The sequence below is a fragment of the Vitis vinifera genome, chromosome 10 (assembly GCF_030704535.1).
Source record: "Vitis vinifera cultivar Pinot Noir 40024 chromosome 10, ASM3070453v1".
Classification (NCBI taxonomy): Eukaryota; Viridiplantae; Streptophyta; class Magnoliopsida; order Vitales; family Vitaceae; genus Vitis; species Vitis vinifera.
This window is the reverse complement of record NC_081814.1, coordinates 12,913,927-12,931,339: the sequence shown is the minus strand read 5'-3', so window position 1 is coordinate 12,931,339 and position 17,413 is coordinate 12,913,927.

Sequence of the window (17,413 nt, the reverse complement as noted above, 5' to 3'; positions counted from 1 at the left end):
CACAATATTTTTTTCTATTCCACAATCTCCATTGTTACTCGACATCTTTTACCGTAATTATAATTTATGAGGATAAATATGTCAATTTGATGATTTATGATAAATTTTAGGGTTTAATACACTTTGTTCCATCAACCTATTCCGTGTTTTTATACATTGCCCCTTTAGGTTTAAAATTGAACACATTGCACCCCTTACTTCTTAAATTGCAACACTTTACCTTGATCGTTGGACGGTGTTAATTTTAGTGGACGAAAATGTCACGTGTTGTGCATGTGACTGACTAATGAAGGGTAGATCTGGAAAATCCTAACCTCAAAAAAGCCCCAAATAGCTCTTAGGCTTCGTCTTTGTTTGAATCTCTAACCCATCAAAATCCAAAAAGCCCCAAATAGCTCTTAGGACTTAATGCAGACATTGAAGGGCTAAGAGTTCGATTGAAATGGATTTTAACAGTAAATTTCATTTTTCTTCTAATGTTTTGCTTCAATTTTTTTATTTTTTAATGGCTAAGAAAATAACTGATGAAATTTTGAGTGTTTAAGGTTAGGGTTTTGTTTTGATAACTAACAAAATTTGGGAAAAATAAATTTAAGATGTTTAGGGTTTCCTTTTCATAGCTATGAATTTTTATTTTCAAATGTGTTTATCTCCAGTTTGGTATTACATTTTTTATTTTTTATTTTTTTCATTTTCAACCTTACATTCATCAATTTATGTAATATGAATTATGTTGGGTTATGTTTGCAAATTGTCATTCAGACTATTTTACTATCAAACTACATTAGGGAGGGAAGTTTAGGGGCAATACTGAACCTGTACCAAAAATGAGTGATTATGTGGGTGAGAAAGTGGATTATGTTGATAATTTTGACAAAGATTTGATGAATTTGATTGAGCTAGATCAGATGTTGTTTCAATTAGGATATAAAGATTGCATGGGGTATTATTATGCTAAGACTAATGGAGAATTAATATGGTGCTTAACAGATGAAAATGTCTTAGAAATGTGCAGCTCATTGTCAAAGGATAAGGAAGTAGGAGTGTTTGTCAAGCATAGAGAGGTTTTACATATTCCTCAAAGTGAGATTGTGTCTTCAAATGTTTGCAATTAGCTTGGTGAAAGTGTGTGTGAAGGTGACGATTGTACGACCAATATAGAACTAGAACTTAATGTTGATTAAACACCTCAATATGAAGATAAATGTGGATCAAATTATGAAGAAGTTGAGAGAGATTCATATGGAGACGGTGACTTTATTGATGATGGATATCCAATTAGAGATGATGATGATTTGTATGATAATTATGTAGATGCTAATGAAGAGTGGGTTGGGGTAAGAGGCAAATAAGATAAATGGAAGAGAGTTGAAGAGGAATACATAACAATGAATGATGTGGAGGATGAGAAAAACATTTGTGATGATGATATAAGGAATTTAAGCAGCGATAGTGAGGAAGAAATTAATAGAGATAAGCCTCGGTACCCTTAATTTGTGGGTGATACAGACATGACAAATCTTGAGTTTAGTGTGGGGCTACGCTTCACATGTGCAACTGAGTTTAGAGATGTCGTGAAGGAATATGCCAGAAAGAATGGTAGAAATGTGAAGTTCATAAAAATGAGAAGGATAGAGTAAGGGTAGTGTGCTCAAAGGGATGCCCTTAGGTTGTTTATGTTGGGATTGAACCTTTAAAACCAAAACATAATGTAACAAAGTTAGACTTAACCATCCTCTTACTATCATTTTGGTGTATTGATATTGATTTGAACATTCAATCCATGTATCTTACATTGTACATGACTTGGGTACATTAGTAGTTGCATAGAAGATATAAGTCATGGGTTCCTTGTAAGTAGATAAGTTGTCCATAATTGATTCATGAATTTGGGCAATTCAGTAGAGACTGTAGTGTACCACCTCCTAATTAGAGAGATGACTTATCTTGGCCATCGATATGAGTTTCTTATGGTGAGTGTAATAGTGTAAGTGATACATACTGGATAAGACCTATGGTGAATCATGGCACAAGATTATAAATTGTTATGGTTCATCAAGCTACTATACTGCATAGACTCTCAACCTTATGAGGATATTGAGCATGTTCCAAAATCAATAGGAGACTTTGACCTATAAGTGAGATCCTAAAGTGGTCATATATCCATATGGATTGGGTCATTATTGATGGAGACTGGTGACAACAAGTATTTTCAATAAAGACACCATGATATCTCATGGAATTGAGACAGTGTATTCCATTGGGAGATCCAAAAGACATGTGATCATGAAATCTGTGACCACATTAATTCTCTTAATGAAATTTGACATATGCTTCTTGGAGTTAGAGTATGTCAGTTGATTACATAATAAGTGGGATCTGTAACTCAAGGATTTGAGAAGTAATCTTGATATGTGATGACACTACCTTGTTAGATTATAGATACTAGTTCATGGGGAGTTTGTATGTAGTGGATAGTAGGTCACGGACTCGAGAACTTGGTGTCTCGTTGTAATATACATAGGGTATTGGAGTGCAATTGACTTTTTGTAGTGAGATGTTGAGTCAATTTTAAAATTTGATTTTGAGGGAGCTAGCACTTCAATTGGTCCTAATGGTCCTCACTCTGAGTTTATATTCCTTGATGACACGGTTTATAAGGGTTGGATGAGTTTTTAGTCACTTTTGTGCATAATGACGTTTTGGTAATTACACAATGTTACACAAGGATAGGTGAGTGGTATGTCTGGATTGAGGTAATTGATTAATTAGGGTCTTATATGGTTAATTAATCAATTATCAATCTTTTTAGGATAGATTAAGTGACCCAAGCCCATGGTGGGCTCAAGTCACTTAAGCTCAATAAGAAACCTATAAATACCCTTTTAGGCGTTAGGGTTTCTAGGTCTTGTCATTTTCCTTTTTTAGTCAAGAGAGAAAACCTTAGTCTCCACCCTTGAGATCTCCACCATCTTAGTGCCTAGACACAAGGAAGAATCCCCAGGCGGAAGATCTTGGGTGTATGAGAAGTGCACTAGAATCACACAAGTCACATGCACGAGAATTGCATGGGATGCGTACAAGTGGCATGCATAGGATTCACACATGATATACACATGCCATGCGCACAAGAATCGCATGGGACGCGCACACGTGTAACAACATGATGAGAGATTCTCCAATTTTTCTAGGCATGTTTTTCACTATAAGGAATTGATCTGGGAACATCCAGATCCAAGTATGGACATGTTTTTCTCTAGATCTTTATTCTTTAATGGTTTTTGAAACCATTTTTTTCTATTGCGCTAGATCTAGATAGCCCTAAGGATAGATGCATACACCCTATGAGATCCAGGATATGAGAACAGAGTAATCTAGGGTTCACAATAGTTTATGCAGCTGAAGTTAGGGATGAAAAAACATTTCAAGTGATGATTTATAATGAACAACATACTTGTAGTAGGATATTAAAAAAATGATAATGCCATGTCAAGGTACTTGTGTAACAAATATGTCAACCACTTTAGAAACGACCCGAAGTTATTTATTGGAGCATTCGTGAACACAATGAGAAATTCATTTGCATATGAGGTATCTCCTAGTCAAACATATAGAATAAAGAGGAAGACACTGAAACAAATTTAAGGAAAGTATATTGACCAATATGCTAAACTTCCAGACTATTATGCTAAGATGAGAATAACAAATCCAGGGTCTACAATGATTTTGAAAACAAAATTGGTTGAAGACAATCTCGTGTTTTAAAGGATATATATATATATATATATGCTTCGATGCATGCAAAAAATGGTTTTTATTTGGGTGTAGACGATTGGTTGGTCTTAATGGATGCCATATTAAAAGACCACACCTTGGGCAACTATTGACAACTATTGACATTGATCCAAATAACTAAATCTTTCCTATTTGTTATGTTGTTGTAGAGGTGGAGTCCAAAGATAGTTGGTCTTGGTTTCTGGAGTTATTAATTGAAGGCCTCTCCATTAACAATTCCAAGCCTTGGGCTTTCATTAGTGATAAGCAAAAGGTATAGTTTAGTATTTGTTAAGTATTATGTATTTTTTAGAGAATATTATAAACTTAATTGTGTTAAACATGATAATGTCACTCTTCCTTTTCTAGTTTAGTATTTTACTATTTGGATTTGTGTGATTGAATGATTGCTTGAAACATTGATGTTACATTGGGGTCTTGGAATTATTAGTCTAAATTATAGGTATTATTCTGAGATACATTTAATTTATTGTTCTAATTTTAGGGGCTGATTTATATATAAAAAAAATGGTAGATATTTGTATGATTTTATGGGTTGTCCATACATACAGAATTTCCTTCTATTGTGCATTCATCTCCTTAAAGCTGCCACTATCGTTACTTTTCATTTATGTGTGTTATTGAGAAACTTATTGGTTTAACAAATTGAAGTATGTGTGTGTATGTGTAGGGGTTGGTGCCTACTATTGAGAAATTGTTGTCGAACTTTGAGCATAGACATTGCTTGAGGCACTTGTATAACAATTTTAAGCAAAATTTCAAAGGACTAGCATTGAAAAATCGAGTATGGAAAGCAACCATTGCCTCTAATGTTCCTACTTTTAATAGACACATGGAGTGGATGAATGAAGAAGATGGAAATGCTTACAACTAGTTAGCCTCCAAGTCAGTAGTGAATTGGTCAAGATCCCATTTTAGTACATCATTTAAGGATGATCTATTACTCAACAATTTGTGTGAGTCGTTTAATGTTACTCTTGTTGAAGCAAGACAAAAGCCAATATTGAGTATGCTCGAGGACATAAGGGTATATTTGATGCAAATGATGAATGCAAGGGGGTCTTATATGAGTAAGTGGCAGAAATTGTTATGCTCGAATATCCATAAGATTTTGGAGAAGAATAAGGTTGAGGCAACAAGTCGCATACCTACTTGGGTTGGTGAATTGAAGTTTGAAATCAATTGCATGCATGGTGATAGATATGTTGTCGATCTTGATAATCAAACATGCAAATGCAGAAGATGAGACTAAATTGGTATCCCTTGTCCACATGCAGTCTTAGCTATATTTGATAGGAATATGGAACTAGAAGATTTTGTGCATTCATGTTATCATGTGGTAGCATACAAAAGGGCTTATGGACACTTTTTGAAGCCAATGACAAGGACTTATTTCATGATGAAGCGCTAAACATGTTGCAACCAAGGTCACAGTAAAAGAACTTGCATATTAGGGAGAGGTTGAAATGAAACATAGATGGAACATGGAACTCAACAGTCAAGTGCAGTCTCAAGCATTACAAAGTAATATGATCAAACATGTTTTGAAGGCAGATTTTAATCTATTTTGTGGGATAAATATTAGGTTTTTTTTTATGAATGTGTATAAAGGCTTGATTGCATGGGAATAATACTTAGTCAGGAAGGATACTATTTTTGTTGAATGCTTATACATTTTAGGCAACATAGAAAACATTTTTTTTTTTTTTTTGTAATATCATGTAATGCCCTGCTTTAGTAATAGGTTCTACTTATATACCTGACTCTTTTTATAGGTTATACTATTTACATAATTAATAAGAATAGTATAATCTTATATAATTATTAATACATGCATGACAGTTTATTAGTTATTTGTGTTTGTTCATGTTACTTATACGGATTGACAATTTGTGTGTTAAATAGATGACCTATTATAGGTGGTCATTTGATGCAAGGGTATTCATTTTTGTAGCAGGTGGTGTTTATTCATTTTTCATGAAGCAGGGATATTCATTTTGTTATGTGTTTGCTTGGATAAAGAACCTTGGTAGTATCTTGAGACACCATGCCAAAATATTTTGTCCTTAGGCACTTCTGAACAAGGTTATGTTAGTAATAAACTGTACATAATTCTTAACATCAAGCTAGATAGTTTTTATTAGGCCTTGTTAAATGCACTTCTGATCATGTTACTAATATTTTGAACCTCTGATTCTCATATAGAAAGCAGGATCCAAATCTATTTATGTTCATTTGGACAATTTTTAGACAGTTTTTGCCAATGCACCAAATGATTTATGTTGATTAACCCTTATTTCATTTAAGTAACATGCATATAATTAAGGAAAACAATGAGAAGTGGCTGACAATAAGAATAACATCCAAATCTATTATACATTAAATATCCCAATTGAGGTTTTCGCGGTGCCAATTCTACAAAATGGTAATTCAAATACTGTCCTTCAATTAATTACAAAACATGGATTTCATAGCTTAATTCCATCAAGGCCCCAACCTCAACTTCTCATCTATTCAAATTATTCACAAAAAAAATACAAAACTAAACCAAGTTGGGAGAGAGCCTTCATTGGATTTACAAATTTCCAAGTATCACTAGGTACAAAGCTTGCCTAGAAGAACTTACACCATTTCTTTGTAGCATGATAACTAGAAGAACCAAACAAATCGTCCATGGAATGATCATCAACCAAAACATGCATTTAACTTTTTTCGATAAACAAATACTCCATTCTCTTTCTTCTTCAGACCATTCAACAATCTAGGAATGATTTGCTTCGACCTATCACACATTAGAGCATGAAGAATCCACATCCTCCATATCTTTGTACCAAAAATTGAACACATATAATAATAAGATGTCTACAAAGAACAAATGACTAAGAATCAATTTGGAAATCAATACATTATTACCTTAAGTTTATTGTATCCTAAAAACCTTCTCATTAGATTTAAATTAGTCCAAAATGTTATAATACGAGCCTCCTTACCACAACAGCAATGAACAGGAGGATCCTCTATTACTCTTGTGGTTGCATTTCTTCACAAAGCTCTACTTCTTATATTCTAGGGTTTCAGATTTGTTAGGGCTTTTAAAGCTTCGATAGGTTAGGGCTTTGAATGAAAAACGAAGACGAAGCTCTCTATTTGGGGTTTTTTTAGGGTTGGGATTTTCTTGATGTAATCTTCATTTGTCAATCACGTGCACAACACGTGACATTTCCATCCACTAAAACTAACATCGTTCAACAATCAAGGCAAAGTGCTACAATTTAAGAAGCATGGGGTGCAATGTATTTGATTTTAAACCTAAAGGGACAATGTGCAAAACACGGGATAGGTTAAAGGGGCAAAGTGTATTAATCCCTAAACTTTAAGTTAATTTTATTAAATAGCCTTAATACTTAAAGTAAAAATTAAGTAATAAGTTTTAAATCAACAACTTCAGTATAATTTAACTTAAAGTTAACTCAAGTCATTAAGTAATAAGTATTAAGTTTTATCAAACACCCTCATAGTGTACCTCGTTTTTTGGGTTTTTTTTTTACATTTACAGCAAATTGAAAAAAAAATCTTAAAAAAGGTTATAGTAAAAGTACAAAAGAAAACTTCCACACTTTTCATACTATTTATATATTAAAAATTCAAAATTAAATTTATACTCAAAAAATCTTTAGTAAAACCACTTTTCAAAAGTGTAATTACTTTAAAAAAAAATGCAATTACATTCCATATTAAAAGTTGTCATTTTAAAATATACCTTCCATATAATTTTTTCACTAAAAAGTTGTTTATTTAAAAGACAACTTTAATATAAACCATTTTTTGTTTTTAGAAAACAACTCTTTTTATGAACAACAATTTTCATAAAAAATCAATTTACTCCTAAATTGCTTTTTGAAATAACAACTTTCATATATTTTTCTTAAATGATTTATATTAAAGTTGTGTTTTAAAGAAACAACTTTTTATATACTTTTCTTTCATAAAAAAATGGTTGTTTTCTTTATAAAAAAAAAAAGATTTATATTAAAACCAACTTCTTATATGGTAAACTATATGTAAAGTGTCTCTTAAAATGATAGCTTTGAAGGTAGAATATAATTTTATTTTTCAATGACGACTTGGAAGAGTATGTGTATTGTACTTCATAGATGAGTTATTTGATTAAAAAAGTTCTTAAAAACCCAATTTTTGAAATTTAACCCTTCATCCTATTTTGACCTCATTTAGACAAAAATACCCTTATTGTTTTCTTTGTAAAAATAGCTCTTTTTTAAAATCTACATGTAAATACTTGAAATAAAAAATATTATTTATATATATAAAAAAATATGTTAATTTTAAAATAAAAACATAAGAGATGTTAGATTCATAAATTTAGGATCATCCTTTTAACCAATTAATTCTTCATAAATTAATTAAAATTATAATTTCACACTTATTTCTCCCTCCGTCTAAGAAAATTGTCTATTTGTGAAATATTTTAGCAAAACTATGAATTCATGAATCATGATACCGCAATACCTAACTGATAACGAAAAACGAAATTACAAAAAAGGTGGATGTCAGATTGTGAGCGGCTGAGGAGGCGTTATTGGACCTGTGGAGCACCGGCCTGTTATCCCTTCCACCGACGGGAGCGGGAGGTGAACGCTGCTCTGTGAATCCAGCCTCGCGCAGTGTACTCCACTCTAGGACCCACGCCACCCAAGCCTTCGCTCGGGTGTCGAGAGACATCTCCCACCTTGGAACGGGCAGGCCAGCAAGTTAACCCCATCAGGCCCTACCCACTCAACCAAACCAACATCCGCCCACCTTAATGCCCCCACTCGGGTAACAAGTTCTCGTTACTTAACTCGGCGATCTTACGGCTTTCTGCCACCCTTATTTAAAAAATGGTTTTGCTCATTCCCTTGGCGATGTGGGATTGCGAGATGTTGTTTCAAATTTCTCTTGTAAACACACACGAGTCCCGGAAAAGCCATGTGTATTTATAATTTGTATATATTTGTAAGTTGGGAGTTCCATCCCCATCCACTACTTCAAATTGCATTTTGTTTCTTATAAAATTGCAAATGAAAATTATTGATTTCTTCAATTGATATTTTAAGTAAGTTATATTGTAATTTTATTTTATTATTATTATTATTTGTATTTAAAAATATAGTGTTCAAGTGAAGTAATTAAATATTTATTTAAGCATATAATCTCACATGTTATAGTTAAATTTATATAAAAAATACTTTTATTTCTATATAAATGTAACAATTATTTTTAAACCATTATTTATTTAGAAAGTTGATATAAATATTTTCTACTAAGGCATCAAAACCTTCATTAAATACTTTGTCTTAACCTTAAAATCTTAATGATAAGAATAAAATTAATTAAATATTTTTTATTTAATAATTCTAATATTAATTACATAATAAAGACTTTATTTTAAAATAAGTTCAATTTTAATTTTTTTTAAAAATCATTATACTTGTATAAATCCACCATTTTATTACTATTTTTCCCATCTTAATTAGTATAATTTAATTATAACAATAAATGAATTGTGTATAAATTTATAATTAAACATAATTTAACTTTATCCTAAAAATATTTTATAATAATAAAATATAATGTATGGATATGAAATATGAATTTAGGCCTTTACTAGGTAGTGTAAATTTGAATTAGGGTAGATTAGTAAAATCTCATATAACAAAGGATTGGGACCAAGAATGCCTAGTATCAAAGAAAGGACAGTTATATCATCCCTGATTCAAACTAATATTAGAATGAATTTTGAATTTGAAGTTAATGTCAACTCTTTATTTAACTCATTATTAAGTCCAATTTCACCTATTATTTTTTCATAGCTCTAATCTTAGGTTTTCATGTTTCATACCCTAAGATGGTTTTTTTAGCCCTCTCATGAGTGTGTTTTCATTCATACAAATCCGATAAAAAGAGATAAAGAACCATTCTTGAATTTAAAGAAATTAGAAACAATATTTTATTAATAAAAGAGAAGAAAACCAACCAAGATCTTCTAATGTCTTCTTATCTCTCTCAAGAATCATTAAGAATTCTCTAAGTGGTTTTTATGAAACCTAAAATTTGAGTTTTTATAGTCAAGATAAAAATTAACACGGGACATACTCCTATCGGCTGCTTATTTCCTAAACAATTACCTAAAAATAACAAAAAAAAATTAACATATTTTTTATTTTCTATTGTTCGTGACCCACTTAGGTTTTGGTGAAATACCCAAAATGTAAGTTTCAAGGTAGACAATAGTGGCCCAATTCGAAATTGGGAAGTTGGATCTCTTCACTTGGTAGTGGCCAAATTCGATATTTGCATGATTTTGAAATGGTAAGTTCCATTTCGAATTCACAATTTCAAATTCAAAAGTAGTACCTATAATGCCTAGTTGATTTCAAATGGTCATAACTTCCTCATTTCAACTCCAATTTGTGTGTCAATTGAAGCATTGAACTCTTGACCTTAAGAGATTCATGCCCAAAACTTATTTTGAGAAGTGTTTCAAATTCACCTCAAACTAAAAGTATGTGTTGATGTCAAATTTTAAACTTCAATTCCCATGTTGAACTTTAAGTTATGGCCTTCAACATTTTTTCTCATGTTTGCTTGCCCTCCAACCCTCTTCATAACCTTCATTTCTCATAAAACAACTTGGGGTCTTCCAGGAAGGAAAAAGAACAATCCCGTTTTTAATGTGTTGTTTCGCTTCATTTCATAATGATGTCATTTGAGAAAGAATCCACAAGTTTCCAAGAATTAAAATAGAGGTATAAAAATTCAAACCGATACAGGTTGACAGTCTTTTACACATGTTAATAATTGTGGTTGGACATGTCTAGTTATTAAGACAATAAGAACAGCAGGGCAATCCAGCATGTGAGTCCTAAGGAGAACATCAGTTCAAGGTGCTAACTTCTCAATGCCGGTCCACCTCCTGACCATGTTGGCTTACTCTAGTTCAAGTCATATCAATTTATTCTAAAGATCTAAACGACATTTGAGATATCACGTTCAGATTCAATTGTGTCCATCTCTATTTCTAACAAAGTATTTATGAAGTCAAGAAAGTCTTCCAGTTGGATACCCAAGAAAGATTGTTTGTGCTTAAGAAGAAAAACCTTGCCAGATGCAACCAAATGGGACTGTTGCCTAAATTTTGGAATCAAGAAGATAAGATTGTCAAGCATTTGAGTTTAACCTCTTGTTCACCATAAAGAAATGTTACATTCTTGACTAATTGAAAACTATGGGATGGTGACTTTAGCAGATGTCAAGTGGAATGTCTACAATGACTGAAAAAATGCTGAGTAAAATCTTGCAAATATAATAAAGAGGAAATTAAAATGCAAATGGAGATTAAAATTGAAAACGAAATTACAAAAAAGGTGGATGTCAGATTGTGAGCGGCTGAGGAGGCGTTGTTGGACCTGTGGAGCACCGGCCAGTTGTCCTTCCACCGACGGGAGCGGGAGGTGGACGCTGCTCTGTGAAACCAGACTCACGCGGTTTCCTCCAACTCTAGGAGCCACGCCACCCAGGCTTTCGCCCGGATGTCGAGACTCATCTCCCAACTTGGAACGGGCAGGCCAGCATTTAACCCCATCAGGCCCTACCTGCTCAACCGAACCAACATCCGCCCACCTTGATGCCCCCACTTGGGTTACAAGTTCCCGTGACTGAACTCGGCGAACTAAAGGCTTCATGCTACCATTATTTAAACAATGGTCTTGCTTATTCTCTTGGCGATGTGGGATTGCGAGATGTCCTTTTAAATCTCTCCACATAAGTCCCGGAAAAGGCATGTATATTTATAATTTGCAAGATTAGGGGTTTCATCCCCATTTCCTACTTCAAATTGCATTTTGTGTCTTATACGATTGCAAATGGAAATTATTGGCTTTGTCACTAGATTTTTTAAATTTAATTTAACTATTGGAGAATAGAAACAATTAAAATTTAAAATTGTTTCATTTTTTACAAATTTAATCTTATATTTATCATGTGATATTTTAAAAAAAAATAAACATTATATACAATATCTCATGGAAATAAAAATATGTAAAATATATTGTTGAACTAAAGTGGTTAAATATTTATTTAATCATATAATCTCGTATGTTGTCATATATATATATATATATATATATTATACTTTTTATTCTATATAAATATAATGACTATTTTTAAATCATTATTTATTTCAAGAGTGGGTATAAATATTTTTTTGTTAAAGAATGAATGGGTATCCAAACCTTTATTCAATACTTTGTCCTAATTTTAAAATCTTAATGATAAGAATAAAATTAATTACATAATTTTTTATTTATAATTGTAATTTTAATTAATAATAAAGACTTTATTCTAAAAAATTCAATTTTAATTTTTTTTAAAACTTGTATAAATCCACCATTTTTATTACTATGTTTCTCATGTTAATTAATACAATTTGATTACAAATAATAAAAGAATTTATAATTAAACATAATTTAACTATATCCTAAGAATATTTCATAAATAGTAAATTATAAAATATAGTTAATTATTTCATTTGCCTCATCATAATATTTATTTTCTTTTAATGAAAACTATTTGGAGTAGTTTTGGTTATTGGAAAACTAAGAAAAGGGAAAATATATATAAGAAAGTATTTGGTTATGTTAAAAGACTTGAATTGGGTTTTCATGATTGACCCAAACCCGAATGAAACAAATCGTGCATTATCAAAACAGATTGAAAGTATTTGTACACACATTGCCCTATTTTCACACCTAGAATGAGTAGTCGCAGCCAGGAATTGTTGGTGTAAAAACCTTTTGAGACCACAAAATCCTAAGGAATTGTTGGGAAGTGTCGACTAGTTTCTATGGAACCATGACAGGCTAAGCCAATATCTGGTACACACAAGTACTATTCTCATCTTCATGGATCACATGGAAATGAGATGATAGAAAAAAATATTATAATTTTTTTAAATATATTTCTTGACATTTTCCTCAAAAAGAAATAAGAAAAGTTTAACTACTTTAATCCTCTTAAAAGTTTTATGGATAATGAATTATTCACCATTTTCTTTTTCCTTTTTTCTATTTTTTCTTCAAACATTGGATAACTAAATAAATATAGTATTTTGTTCAAAAATATATATAATTAGAAAATCAATGAAAATAAGTTATAAAATAAAAGATTGCAATAGAAATTTTAATGAAAAAATTAGTTCTTATATTTTAATAAAACAAAGGATTTTATTTTAAAATAATTTCAATTTCAATGTAAAACAACTAAGAATAAAGTTTGATTTAGTATAATCCCGAACATTAGCTAGAATATTTTTTTAAAGAATTTTAATTTTATTACATAAAGGAACTAATGATAAATATTTTTATTTTAAAAAGACATATTTCAATATAAAATTATTAATAACAAAAAAATTATTTTACAAAAAGATAAATATGGAATAAAAAAGACTAGAAAGTTATAAAATTTGAAAATTTAATTACATTTTTATAATATAGTTAGAGAATATCTATTTTACTAAACAAATTTAATGATTTTTGAGTGGATTGTTTTAAGTGGTTTAAAATTTGTATTAGAAAATGTAATTAGAAAGTGTGATTTATCAGTTTTTCTTTTCTTTTCTTTTTCACTTAGGCGGTTTACTCTTTTATAAAATAACCCTAATTTTTTTGTTTTCTCAATTTTCTACATTATACTTCTGAAAAAGTTTGGTTTGACACTTAAAACCAATGTTTCTACATGCATAAACAAAAGATACTTAAGATACTTTGAGTGATAATCATAGCATTTGAAGTTAAATATATGTTAAGTCTTCATGTGTGTATTAACATTCCTATTTAGTGAAAAATACACAAGTCTTAAAAGGAAGAAGGGAACTTACTTGTGAAATAAGGAAAAGATAGATGGGAAAGTCAAAAGGAAGCTAACCACTTTTTAATATTGTCCAAAGTATTAAACCTTTTTATATAGCAACTTTGCGCAAGAAAAATTAGAGAAAGAATTATTATAGTATTTCTAGTATTTCGAGTATCATCCTCAAAGATTGGCTTATAGAAGTTGTCAAATTAAATCTAAATTATTGTTTCTTGTCCAATTCTTTAAACTAAGAAGGTATAAAATTGATTTGAATAAAGTTGAATTTATTAAAATAAATCTAATTAAATCATAAAGGAACTATTGATTTCTAATTCAAATTATTCAATATTGAAGGTTTCGCAATCCAACTTCAGATATAGGGCTTCCAGCGAAACAAGGATATTAACTAATTAGTTTTAAGGTATTCAAAATGTGAGGATATTAATTTTAATTACTCATAAGGTATTAAGAATGTGAGGTCAAAAGAAATCTTTTGCTCCATTTTGAATTGTCTATTAGATGAATGGATAAGAAATATGGGTTTAAGCTTAGGATTTAGACCCATGGAGATTTGACTTAAGGGTAGATGATAATTGCAAAACCTCAAAAAATTAGGGATCAAGAATCTCTAATATCAAGAAATGAACAATTATATCATCCCTTAATTCAAACTAACATTAAAGAGTATTTTGATTTTGATGTTAATGTCTTAACCCTTTATTTAACCCATTATTAACCAATTTCATTCATTGTTTTTCCATGGCTCTGACCCTAGGTTTTTATGTTTTACATCCCAAGATGACTCTAACCTATTGGTCACTTATTTCCTAAATAATTACCTAGGAGTAATTCAAAATTAATAAATTTTTAATTTTCAATTGTCTGAGACCCACTTCGGGTTGCTAGAGTGCCAAAAATGCAAATTTTGAGGTAGAGGAAAAGCAATCTCAAAGTCATAATATTCGGAATTGGGCCCTTTTTGAATTGAGAAGTTGAATCTCTTCACTTGGCAGTTAACAAATTTGAAATTGGCATGATTTTGAATTGGTAAGTTGCTTTTTGAATTTGAAATCAGCACCTATTCTACACAATTGACTTCAAACAACCATAACTTTCTTATTTCAACTTTGATTTGTGCACCATTTGGAATTTTGCACTCCCGACTTCCTAAGATTCATGCCCAAAATTATTTTAGAAAGTGCTTAAAAATTTTCCTAAAAATGAAAGTATGTGTTGCTACTGGATTTTAAACTCCAGTTCCCATGTTAAACTTTACGTTATGGACTTCAACCTTTTTTCTCATATTTGCTTACCCTCCAAAACTCTTCATAACCTTAATTTCTCATCTCTCATGTTATGCATTGCTCAATTTGTATTTTTTTTTTAAGCTTTCATCATGGTTTACAACTCTTGGGGCTTCTTTTAAGCATATTTAACCTATTCTCTAGGATGGTTTAAAAATAATCTTGCAACTTGATCCTTTTCACCTCTTAAACCTGGGATTTAGCTCAAGATATATGTTAGATCCATAGTCAAAGTATTAACAATAATTCAAGTTAAGTTGGGTGAGTTGAGTTTTTATATTGAATAATTTTTTCCTTATATCACTAATTAGTTTCCATTCAAGGAAATAAATTTTTTAAAAATTTTCATATAAGATAATATGTTCATCAAGAAAATTATTAAGGTTTTAAAACTCTTAATTAAATTAAAAGATTAAGTAGGCAAGTCCATAGCCTTCAAGATCAAGTCTATCTTGATTTAGGTTATTACCATCCAAAAGATGGGTTAATCCAAGGAATCAAAGGATGTGAACTTTCATCATCATCTTAAGTTCTATTTTGATTTTAAGTCATTGCCACAATAATGGTGGGTTGGGCGAAGGAATCAAAGAATGTTAATTTTCTTAAAGACAAGGCTAATGGGAGTGGTCAATCCTAAAGATGAAACTCCTTACTGTAGGGACCCCTCCCTCCAAGACACGTGGCACGCATCTCACAGTGACACATGGCACGCATTATCAGCCGGATCGTCGTCACCCGGACTTCCCTAAAGATATACATGATGCGCTTCTCCTATCCGGACTGCCTCAAGAAAGTACAAGCGACGTTTCAGCTTCTCTTATCCGAACCGCTTCAAGGAAGATCAAATGACACTTATAAACATAGCATCCGGACGGATTTACAATATGCATCAGGATAATCAACATATGTCATCCGGATATAAATGACCGGATCATTGACTAAAGAAAAGCGAGTCTTACACGCTATCACAACAATCAGCCATGACCCACGTCCCATCACCTTCAGAGTGAGAAGACAAGATGAAGTGACAGCAAGTCACTTCCCACGATCATTCTACACGATCACGTCCCACGATCTCTGACAGCCGCATCACCTACCATGGTTTCTGACAGCCGCTTGTAGGGTGATGATGCTCCTACTGACGCCTATTATCATCATAACAACATAAAATATCTCTTCACCATTAATGAGGAGAACAGTACCCCTGAAGCTGTATATATAAGCCTTCACACGAAGAGAAAGGGGACCCCCTGGTAACCTTTTGATACCTAGTAAAAGGCCAACTGTTTTATATCTCTCTCTGACCATGGCTAACAAAACCATCGGAGGGTGCGTCCGGACATCCTGTCCGGATGCCTTCTTGCAGGTATAACGGCTGGATCAAGAACCTCTATAGGTTGAAATCACGCGTCCATCCATCTGGAAACTCCTTGGGAGGAGTAGGCTCCTTCACGTCCTTCCCATGCTTCTTCACCAGCTTCCTCTTTTTTGCTGGAGTTTTCTTTGGAGGAGAGTCTGCGCCGCGTTTTTGTCCGGGAGCCGCCCGGATAGTGCCTTCGTTTTTTCTCCTCTCTCGATCCTCCAGGAGCGCTCGACGTTTTTCAGCATCAGCCTCTTTTGCCTCCTGATAGATCGAGAGATCCTTCACAGTGTAATGCTCCCCAGGCACCACCTCCTTTGGCATTTTCCTGGGGAGAATATTGACAACATATTCCTGCGCCTCCCGGACGACCGCCATCAGGTTCTGCGCAGTGAGCAGCGTCTTGTAGTGCCTCTCCTTGGCGTCTATCTCAAATAGTTTACTGAGACAGGCAAAAGACGCCTTTTCCACCCAGTCCACAAGGTGGCCCCTTTTTTCCGGGCCTACATTGACAGCAACAGAGGATGAGAATATCATCCGGAAAAATCAAGAAAAGACAACAAAATAAAAGCAGGACAAAAGTGGCAAAGCAAACTTACCCAGAATCTCTAAGGAGTAGTTGGGAGCGAAGGGCCTCCCCGGACGCCCTGATAACCCCGCCCATGCACCCCGGACCGATACGTATCCCTTCGCTCCTCCCTTCGTCGAGTCTGGCAGCTCCGTCACCAATTGAAGGGAGGGCAGGTGAGCGGACATGCTGAAGATGTCAGTTTTTGCCTTCTTCAGCGAGTAGACAAAAAACACCTCCAGCATCGTAAGGTCGAGGTTGTACAGCATATTTATGATGCTGCATCCCATCAGCACCCGGACGGTGTTGGGATGAATGAAGACGGGTGGAATCTGGGTGAAATGGAGGAATTCTTTGAACAACGCCGACAGAGGGAACCGGAGCCCCGCATTGAATTGTTCCTTTGTGAAGATGATGGCAGTTTTTTCAGCTTTCTCCATAGACATGGCATCCTTCCCATTCACAAAGTCCACAATC